General features: G+C 45.7%; 1 protein-coding gene across 2 annotated transcripts in view; it reads left to right on the top strand.

Moving 5' to 3' along the window:
• The first annotated feature begins 1416 nt into the window (after positions 1 to 1416).
• The window catches only part of TAOK3 (TAO kinase 3), an 83252-nt gene continuing 75641 nt past the window's right edge, over positions 1417 to 9027 (top strand). For both annotated transcript variants that reach the window (XM_051633609.1, XM_051633606.1), the window contains exon 1: positions 1417 to 1564. The gene's annotated coding sequence lies outside the window, so the exon portion shown is untranslated. The remainder of the gene's footprint in view (positions 1565 to 9027) is intronic.

The following is a 9027-nucleotide window of genomic DNA, read 5'->3' as shown; positions in this document are numbered from 1 at the left end:
AAAGCCCATCTCATAAACAAAGGTCACAGCAACCCATTTATTGCACAAATTAGATGCCTGCAATGAGAAAACCTGTAAAATGGTACCTTTGAAGAACGTAAAGCAAAACACCCTGAGTCTGGAACACACACAGCTTTCAAGTTTCTGCACCTTTTGTTTCAAAGGGCCATGTGATGATGGTCCTAGAAGAAAGCCCAGGAGCAAAACAGCTGTCAGAAACAATGAGGCAGAATGAGGCTGCACAAGGCAAAAAAATAAAGCTCTACTCCTTCAGCTTTGTTTAGCAGGAAAGTACTCAAAAACTTGCCAAGGAAAAGCCACTGTGGGGCTCTGCAGCTACAAAGAAGCATTTGCCTCTAGATTCAGAGCCCCTAGGGAACCACAAAGTGCAGCAATACTAGTGTTGTATCCCCTCACCCTGTGTCTCTGCTCGGTGCTCTTCCTAATCCAGACCTCTTAGCCACTGATAAAGCTCCTTCTCGCTTCTTCGAGGCCTCTCCTCCTCCAGGCAGAGCACAGCTAAACCAAACCTTCTTTCTTTCTTAGCTACCAGCCCGCCCTTCCTGACGAAACCTCCCCACAAGACACACTCCTCGACAAAACTCCCTCGCTACTGAAAGCAGCTACTTAAAGACTCCCTTTCATGAGGCCCTGACACTGCCCCTCTCACACACCTGAGCCCACTAGAGACCCCGGTTCCTCACACACCTGAAGCCTCTAGAGACCCCGGTTCCTCACACACCTGAAGCCTTTAGAGACCCCGGCCCCTCACGCACCTGAAGCCTTTAGAGACCCCGGCCCCTCACGCACCTGAAGCCTTTAGAGACCCCGGCCCCTCACGCACCTGAGGCCTTTAGAGACCCCGGTTCCTCACACACCTGAAGCCTTTAGAGACCCCGGCCCCTCACACACCTGAAGCCTTTAGAGACCCCGGTTCCTCACACACGTGAAGCCCCTAGAGACCCCGGTTCCTCACACACCTGAGGCCACTAGAGACCCCGGCCCCTCACACACCTGAAGCCTGTAGAGACCCCGGTTCCTCACACACCTGAGGCCTGTAGAGACCCCGGTTCCTCACACACCTGAAGCCTGTAGAGACCCCGGCCCCTCACACACCTGAAGCCCCTAGAGACCCCGGTTCCTCACGCACCTGAAGCCTTTAGAGACCCCGGCCCCTCACACACCCGAGGCCTCTAGAGACCCCGGCCCCTCACGCACCTGACCCTGCCCCAGGTCCCCATCCCCGCCCCCCCGCAGCAGCTCCGGGCAGGCCCCTCTCGCCCCTCTCGCCGCTCCCCGCGGGGGCCATGGCCGGGGCGGGGCTGCCCAGGCCGCGCGGCCGAGCGCCGATCCCCGTCCCCTCCCGGGGCGGGCAGGCCGCGGAGCCGAGCGCCGAGCGCCTGGCAGGGGCAGCCGCACCTCGGGCGGCGGCGGGGCCGTGGCAGGAAGCGGCGGGGCCGGGCCCGGGCCGGCGGACACCTTCCTCCTGCCCTCCTCCTGCCCTCCTCCTGCCCTCCTTCCCCCCTCCCGGGCGCCGCGGACGTGTCCCGCCGGCCGGCACCAGGTGAGGCGCGGCGGCTTCTCCTCTGACAGGCGGGTCCCGGCAGCGGGTTTGGGGGGGTTTTCACAAGAAAAACAAACAAACGGGCACTTTTCCGCTGTTCTGGTAGAGCTGGGGCGGGGGGAGGGGGGGTGCCGGGTGTCCCGGGGCTGGTTGTTGGGGTCCGAGGGGTGTGCGAGCCCCCCCCCCCCCCAGGCCAGCTCCGCTCTTCGCGTGGTGCTGCCGGGGGGGGGGGGGGGAGACACACAAGGTGCATTTTTGGGGGGCGAAGGGGGTGGGAGCGCGTCCTGGGGTCGGTAGGATTCCTGGCACCGTGTCCCGAGCCCGCTGGAGGAGCTCGGCGGGAAGTTGGAGCTGGAGGACGGCAGCGTTTCAGGCACCTGTGCCAGGGAAGGCGGCTGCTTTTCCTTCACCTGCGAGCTGGGGACGCTTCCAGCTCGGGGAAAAAGACCTTTATCCGTCAAGGTTTACCCCTCGGGTCTGTTTGTCAGCCGGTGGTTTGAGCTGGCGTTCGTACCGGCCTGGTGAAACGGCAGTGGAAAGGGGGGCTGAGGCACTGTCAGCTTTCCTCAGGGACGAGCTGGGTGTAATTACGTGGTTCTGGTTTTAGGAGATGTGTCTGTGCTTTTAATGACATCGAGGCATGATTTACTGTAGGTGCTGAATGTCATCTGGCAGTGCTCGTGTTTGCATGGGAAGGAGAGAGGAGCAGGACACTAGGCAAGTACTGAGCCCTTAGAATTTTGTTTTCTATCTATATATCTCTATATATCTCCTTATGCCTTTTTTTTCTTCCCAAGAAAGTAGGTAGGATTAATCCCCTAATCCTCATGACTCTGATACTTCTAACACTGAATAGCTATCGAGTAGCCCTGGCAGCTTCCAAGTTTTCTTCTGGGAGCAGCTGGGGTTGCTGTCTGCAGGCAGGGAGTTCTCCTCAGGGCTGTGCCCCAGCCCCTGAGCCCTGCTCCTGGAGGTGTGTGCAGTGCTCGCACAGGCTGGTGGCAGCTGCCATGTTTGTTTAAAGACAGCCAGACTGGTGGTGCTGGTAGGGCCTCCCTGCTCTGCGGGAGGATTTCCCCAGGTTGTGGGAGAGCTGTGCTCGGCTCCCTGCTCTCGTTTCCAGTCGCGGTGCCCGCTGTTCCGCCGCACACAACGTGGTTAAAAGTTAACTGGGAGGGGTATGATGCTGTGCAGCTCCTCTTTGGGTGAGCATACGTGGGCTCCAGTCTGTTCTCCAAGGTCTTCTTACATATTTTCAACAGATATTTAGAATAATAACGATTGGTGTGATGCAACTTGTTTTGCTAGTGGTCGTTAGATTAATGTATTTTGTACTGGATTTATTAGGGTACAAGTGTTGTTGTTTCTACACTGATAATGGATTGTTTGTGGAAGTAACACACCATGCATGTTCCTCTCTGTTTATGTCTTTAAAACTGTATTACTTCTGGTAGCCAGCTAATTCTGAGTTCACAGGGAGTGGTGTAACAATATAGGCAGTGTTTTAAATGTGAATACCTGCTCACAAACTCTCTTTTAACATTGAAAAGCATACAAAAAACCTGACAGGTTAATTCTTTTATGCACTCACGGTGAGGCTGCAAACTGTTCATATCTGCATTCATGTGTAGGTTTTTTAAGGTTTGGTTGAATTAAGGTGTCTTATTTACCCTGTAATTCATCATGTAACTTCCTCTGGCATCTGACTCAAGCCAGGTTGTTTCCATATTCCCTTCCCAATACGAGGGTTTTGGGATTGGAAACTAATTATTTGGTAGGTGCATTACTGACAGTGATTCTCTGTACTTCCCTTTTGCTTTCTTGTATGCATTATCAGTTAAAAAGGATCCTGGCGACTCAAAACTTCTTCAAATGAGATATTCTAAAGATGGATCTTGTATCAACAGGCTTTTGCTGTTAAATTTCTTGTTAGGAATGTGTTGCAGGATGGGGTGGTCTTTTCACAGAGCTGGGCTCTGTCCCTGCTGACCAATCATCTGTCTTGGGAAAACCCTGTTTGGATGCAGTGAGCCTGGAGTTTGCTGGGCTGAGCAGGGATGTTCAGGAAGCCCTGCAGGGGGACAGCAGCACTGCTGAAGTTCGATGCACAAAAGGTGGGGGCAGTGAGTTTGGACCAGGAACATAAAATATTTACAAGTCTTTTGTCCCAGGTCTTCTGCTGCCTTGTGAAATGCTGCTGCAATCAGGTTATGGGAAATGGTAGGGGTGGAGGTGTTCATGTAATACATTCAATTGTATTTACTTGTTGGTTTTATAGGCAAAAAAAAAAATCCCTTAGTGTATCACATCAGTGATTTTAAATAGAAAACAGACCTTTTGTTTTGAGACGGAGTCCAGATTCTTTTAACAGCACCTCTCTAGGGTTCAGTCACAGCATTTACAGTAAACTGAGTTTGAAAAACAAGTGCAATTTTGGTATGACAGATATTCGAGAAGTAGATTTTAATAAAATTCTATTTCTGTGCACTCAGCTCTTTTTATTAGAGGTACTTCTACACAACAGGAAAAAAAACAAAGTAGGAGACCCAAAAGAGTGTTTTATACTTACTATTTTCAAACTACTTCCTTGTTTTGAAGGCCATTGATTAAACCAGAACTGTTTGATTGCCTTTGGTTTAGTGCTGTGTAATAAACATTATGCAATTGCACTGCTCCTGCTTGTTCATTACTTCTTTCAAGGGTAGCTCAGGGAGTTTTCCTGACACCATCTTGTTATCACTCTTTGCAATCACCAGGGTAGGTTTCTTTTAATTTATTGAGTGAGGCATATCATCGAAGGGTTAGAGTTGGAAGGGACCTTTAAGATCATCGAGTTCCAACTCCCTTGCATGGGCAGGGACACCTCCCATTAGATCAGAAAATATTGATCTGATAGATGTAGGGTTCCTTAGATGTTTTGGGTAGAAAGAAGGAAAGATCTCTTCCTGTTTGCACACCTCTAGCACACATTCTGACTTTCCATGTTGATCTGCTGCCTGTCTTAACAGCACATGAAGCACGATCACAGTGTCCACCACTTAAAATTGTCATTGGTATTGCATGCCAAGAGCTGTAATCTATGTGAACCTCAGTTCCTAATTAATGAGGAAGAAAGCTGAAATAGAAATTAAAGTAAATTAACTGGGTGTGGTCATCCATGTCCTGAGTTAGTGAAGGATATTGGAAACCCAAGTGTCCTCCTAGTTAGTTATGATATTGTGGCAGCTTCTGTTCAACTTCTATAAAGCCCCACTGCACATCAAAAAGCAATGCCTCTGAAGTGCCCTGTGGTCTTTATTCTCTTGAGCTGTATCCTGGGTATTTAATTCTTGCTGCCTGTTAAAAATGTGAAAACATATATTTGTAAAGATCAGTAGATTTTTGCTCATATTGAAGAGACTTGAAGTATTGCTGGTATTTTTTGAAAGCAGCTGTTGAAGTGAATTCAAAGAAATTGTTGGAGTTAGGTTGTCTAGGTGGCTTGGGTAAACTTGTTCTTTTTGAGTATGACAAAGAATGTGTTTTATTTCAGCAGTCTGGAAGTTTTCTTGTTTATATCCTTGTGTTTGTGTTGTCTTACTGGACTTTCTCTTTGTGTAAGAAATTTAGCTTAATTTGTAAGGGCAGGGAAATTTCAAGTTTAATATAGGGAGCTTACAAAACAAGTTTGTCTGAGTTGTTAATGAAGTAAGCACTTATGCCCTTCAACAGGTAATAGCTTGATGTTGATGTAATTACTATTTTTTTTCCCCACCCTGATTATTAGGTCAAAATGGACTCTGGTTGATTTTGAATTTAATAAAACCAATAGTTCTGTGGGAAGACACAATTCCATGCCTTCCTCCTCAGCTATAAAAGGCTTTCAAATCAGGACATTCTCACAGCTTGTTCCATGCATTGATTTCAGTCTGTCTTTCTGGATATTAGTATTATTAGGCATGGTTGGATCAGGGGGGTTAACTGGGCAAAGCTAGAGAATCTGGCTCATGCAGATCAACTCATCTTCATCAGGCTGCCTGTAAATGAAGTTCCTCCCTGTTTGCACCCCCTTCTGCTGTCTTTTAATCAGGATGCTGGGTTACCTGAGAGACCAAGTAATTCCTCAAAAGAAGGGCAGTCAGTGACCTGGCTGTGCCATGTTTTCAGGCCCTCACAACTTTGCTTCAATGCAAGCAGCTTCTGTACTGCTGGTTGAACTGTCTTTGAGAAGAAGAGGGGAACCTACATACTTAATCTGAGAAACTGTCACTTCAGGAGTGGAGATAATAACCCCAAAGTCCTGGATAAACTCCCATCTAGGAACCTACACACTGCTGACTGCATTTCCCTATTGCCAAAAAAGCACACCTGGGTTTGCTTTGGTTTGGTTTTATTGTTTGTTCGGGTTTTTTTACTTTAAAACTACTCTCCAGGATTACTGTGGTGTAGAAAGTGGCAGATGCCATGTCCCAGAGTAACTGCTTTTCAGCACTGAGAGGGATGAATCTCCTATGTAGTATGTTTTCACCTACATTAAGCAGCTTAGGATGAAAGGTGTTATGACTATCAGATACTATAATCATTTAATGAGCGTTTATTAGATTGGATTTGATGCATGTGTGCCAGATACTGTGTGTTTGCTTCTGGAGGGATGCACAGTGTGCTCACTTCCTACACTAAAACACTTCTTTCCTTAGTTTTAAGTGATCTGTGATTCTGTTGCCCAGAATCTGGCATAAAATGGAGCAGATTTATATAAGGGTTGCCCTTGAACATTTTGAGTATTTAAGCCATATTTACAAGAATATACTCACTGATGATTCATGTTGAGATGGTGTTTTGCTTCCTTGTAATGGAACATATGGGAGTCTGTAGCATATGGTACTGCTGAAAATTCTTAGATGCTGAGACCTGATTTATTACACAGCAAAAAGAGTTTGGGTTTTTAGTCTAACCCTTTTAAACAGCTCTGGCTGCTGCTTGGCATTGCTTGCACTGCTGTGTTGTGGTGGCAAACTTTTGAAGAATTCCTTTAAATGGAGACAGCATTCTTCCAACAGTTCTGTGTGTGCCTGTTGCACTGGAGTGAATATAGGAACTTGCTGAATGTCTGTTTAAAGGAGGTGGGATTGTTGGGTTTTTAAAGGACTGTCTGAAGCAGGTTTGAGCACCTTGCCTCAGCAGCTCTGCCTGGACAGCCTGCCCAGCCTTTTAGCCAGGCAGAGGAATGTTTCTTGTCTCCTGGTTCAGTCTCTTTCTATGGGATAACAACTTAAAACTGAAATCCTTTCCATCTTGTATGAGAAGTAGGGGTATTTATAATGTCTAAATATACAGCTGTCTTCCAGTTTTCCTAGCCAGAACATCTTCATTCTGGGTTTTGGGTTTTTTTTGTCTTCACATGACTTCTGAAGGTTGATTTATTTTTTTTTCTCTTGTGGGTGGAGGAAGAACATGCACACCTTGATCCTTCCAGTGCACAAGGGAAAGTGTACTAAAGTGCAGGTATGGAGATCATAAATTCCAGCTGAGTATTTCCTTGTGCTCCCCTGTGTTTCTTAACTATTCATCTTTCAGATGATTATAATCTCTTCAGAGCAGGCACACTTCTGCTGTGGCTTTGCAGGTCTTGCTGCAGAGTAACTGAAGCTCACAGGTGCCGTAGTAATATAGGTGATAAATAATTGGTCACAAGAGTACATGGATTATGCTTTTTCAAAAATTATTTAAGCAGGAAGCTTAATCTAATCCTTAGAATATTGTTTGCTTTTAATGAAAACTTGATGCCATTTGTTAATACTAAAGTGCTGTTTAAAACAAACTTTATGCCAAATTTGGTACTACTTTTGTTAGGCCAAAGGGACATATCTGTAGGAAATAATATATATGCTCAAATTTGTGTGTTTTTTTACATAAGGATCAGATGAGCCTTATTTACTTGTTTATGACAATCTGCCTTTCAGTTCAGGGTTTCTTGTGTTTTCTGCTTTTTTGACTGGTTCAGATAAAGTTTAAGTATTCTGTATCCTTAAAAAAAAAAAATCTGACATTAAAAACTGATGTTATTTAATAAAAGGAACTTAATATCTATCGTTGAGGGAATTAACTAGTGACCTCTTGTTACCATTGCCTTCAGGATCTTAGATCCTCCCTTTGCTTGCCTCATTCTTAGTCATAGATTGGAAAAGGAAAACAGGCTTTCCCCCCCTCCTCCCAACTCTGGAGCAGTTTCTCAACTTCAGATGAACTGATCGTTGACCTAAACCATGTGAATGAAATGAAGTCAAGAAAATTCTTCCTTTCCACTTGCAGAATGCACTACTGTTATTAACTTACATGGCATGCCAATTAACACTAGTTCCCAGATTGAACCTGTACATGGAATGTTTTTTAAAAAGCGTTCGCCTCGGATGAATTCTAATTTATACCATTTTTAAGCTTACCATTGGTTGTGGCTTCAGTTTTAACTCTAAGCTTCTTTCAGAAGAGTGAGGGGAAAACATTTCTTATCTGGAAAGTATGCGAGTGGCAGAGCAGATAAGATAATTGAGACCTAAATGTGAGCTGGGATGGAAACAGTCTCTGTTAAGAGTCAGGTCTCATCCGCTTTGCCCGAGTCAGCCAGTGCTTTAATGCATACTAATGTACTGAGGTTTGTCATCCTGTGGAGAACAGGGGGGACTGGGACTCTGCTGCTGCTTTTGCATTAAGAGACAAGAACCTTTAGCTGGTTTCCTAGTCAGGACTCTAACTTTCATTTGGGAAGCAGCCAAAAATAGGAGAATTTGATGGCTCTTCTGCCTGTAACCACATTTTGCTCTTCAAGTGAGGAATAGAAATAAACGAGAAATAAGCTTTTCAATTTGTTGTTCCAACCAGGCAGTTGCTTCTCAGTGTTACTTGTGGATGTTTCTGTGTGGTGTCTGTCCTCTGTGGAGGGTCCCCATGGAAAATAAACTGTCCGTTTTCAACTATTCCCATAGAGGAGAAGCTCCTGTTATGGTTGTAAAGTTTGTGTTCAGCACTTGGTGGCCCAGGTGGGTAGGAGGTGGTAATGCAGGTATCTAAACCTGGAATAATTAACTACTGGAATTACTTTTTTACTACTCAGTCTTACTTTGTTTACTTTGACTCTGCTTTTGCAATTTTCAACTTTGTATTTTAGGGTTGCTTGATCAGAAAGTAGCGTCAAGTGAAGTTATACTGTTATGGAAGCAGACGTTAGAGGATTTGGGGTACAAAATCAATGTAGGGCTTAGCATCATGCTGCAGGAAATGTGGTCTAGGAATTAGACCTGCTGCAGGTACTGGAAGCTGTAATCCAGAGAAGGACCCTGTTCTTTGTGTGTTCACCGTATGAACATGACAGAAATCAAAATATACTTAAATGAAGCATTTGAGAGCTGCAGAAACTGCAAGTCAGTACACAACAGGAGCAGTTCAAATCCTAAAGGCTGACTGAATATTAACTCGGGCAAATTTCA

Source organism: Apus apus, chromosome 16 (genome assembly GCF_020740795.1).
Source record: "Apus apus isolate bApuApu2 chromosome 16, bApuApu2.pri.cur, whole genome shotgun sequence".
Taxonomy (NCBI): Eukaryota; Metazoa; Chordata; class Aves; order Apodiformes; family Apodidae; genus Apus; species Apus apus.
This window is presented reverse-complemented; position numbering and strand designations above follow the sequence as displayed.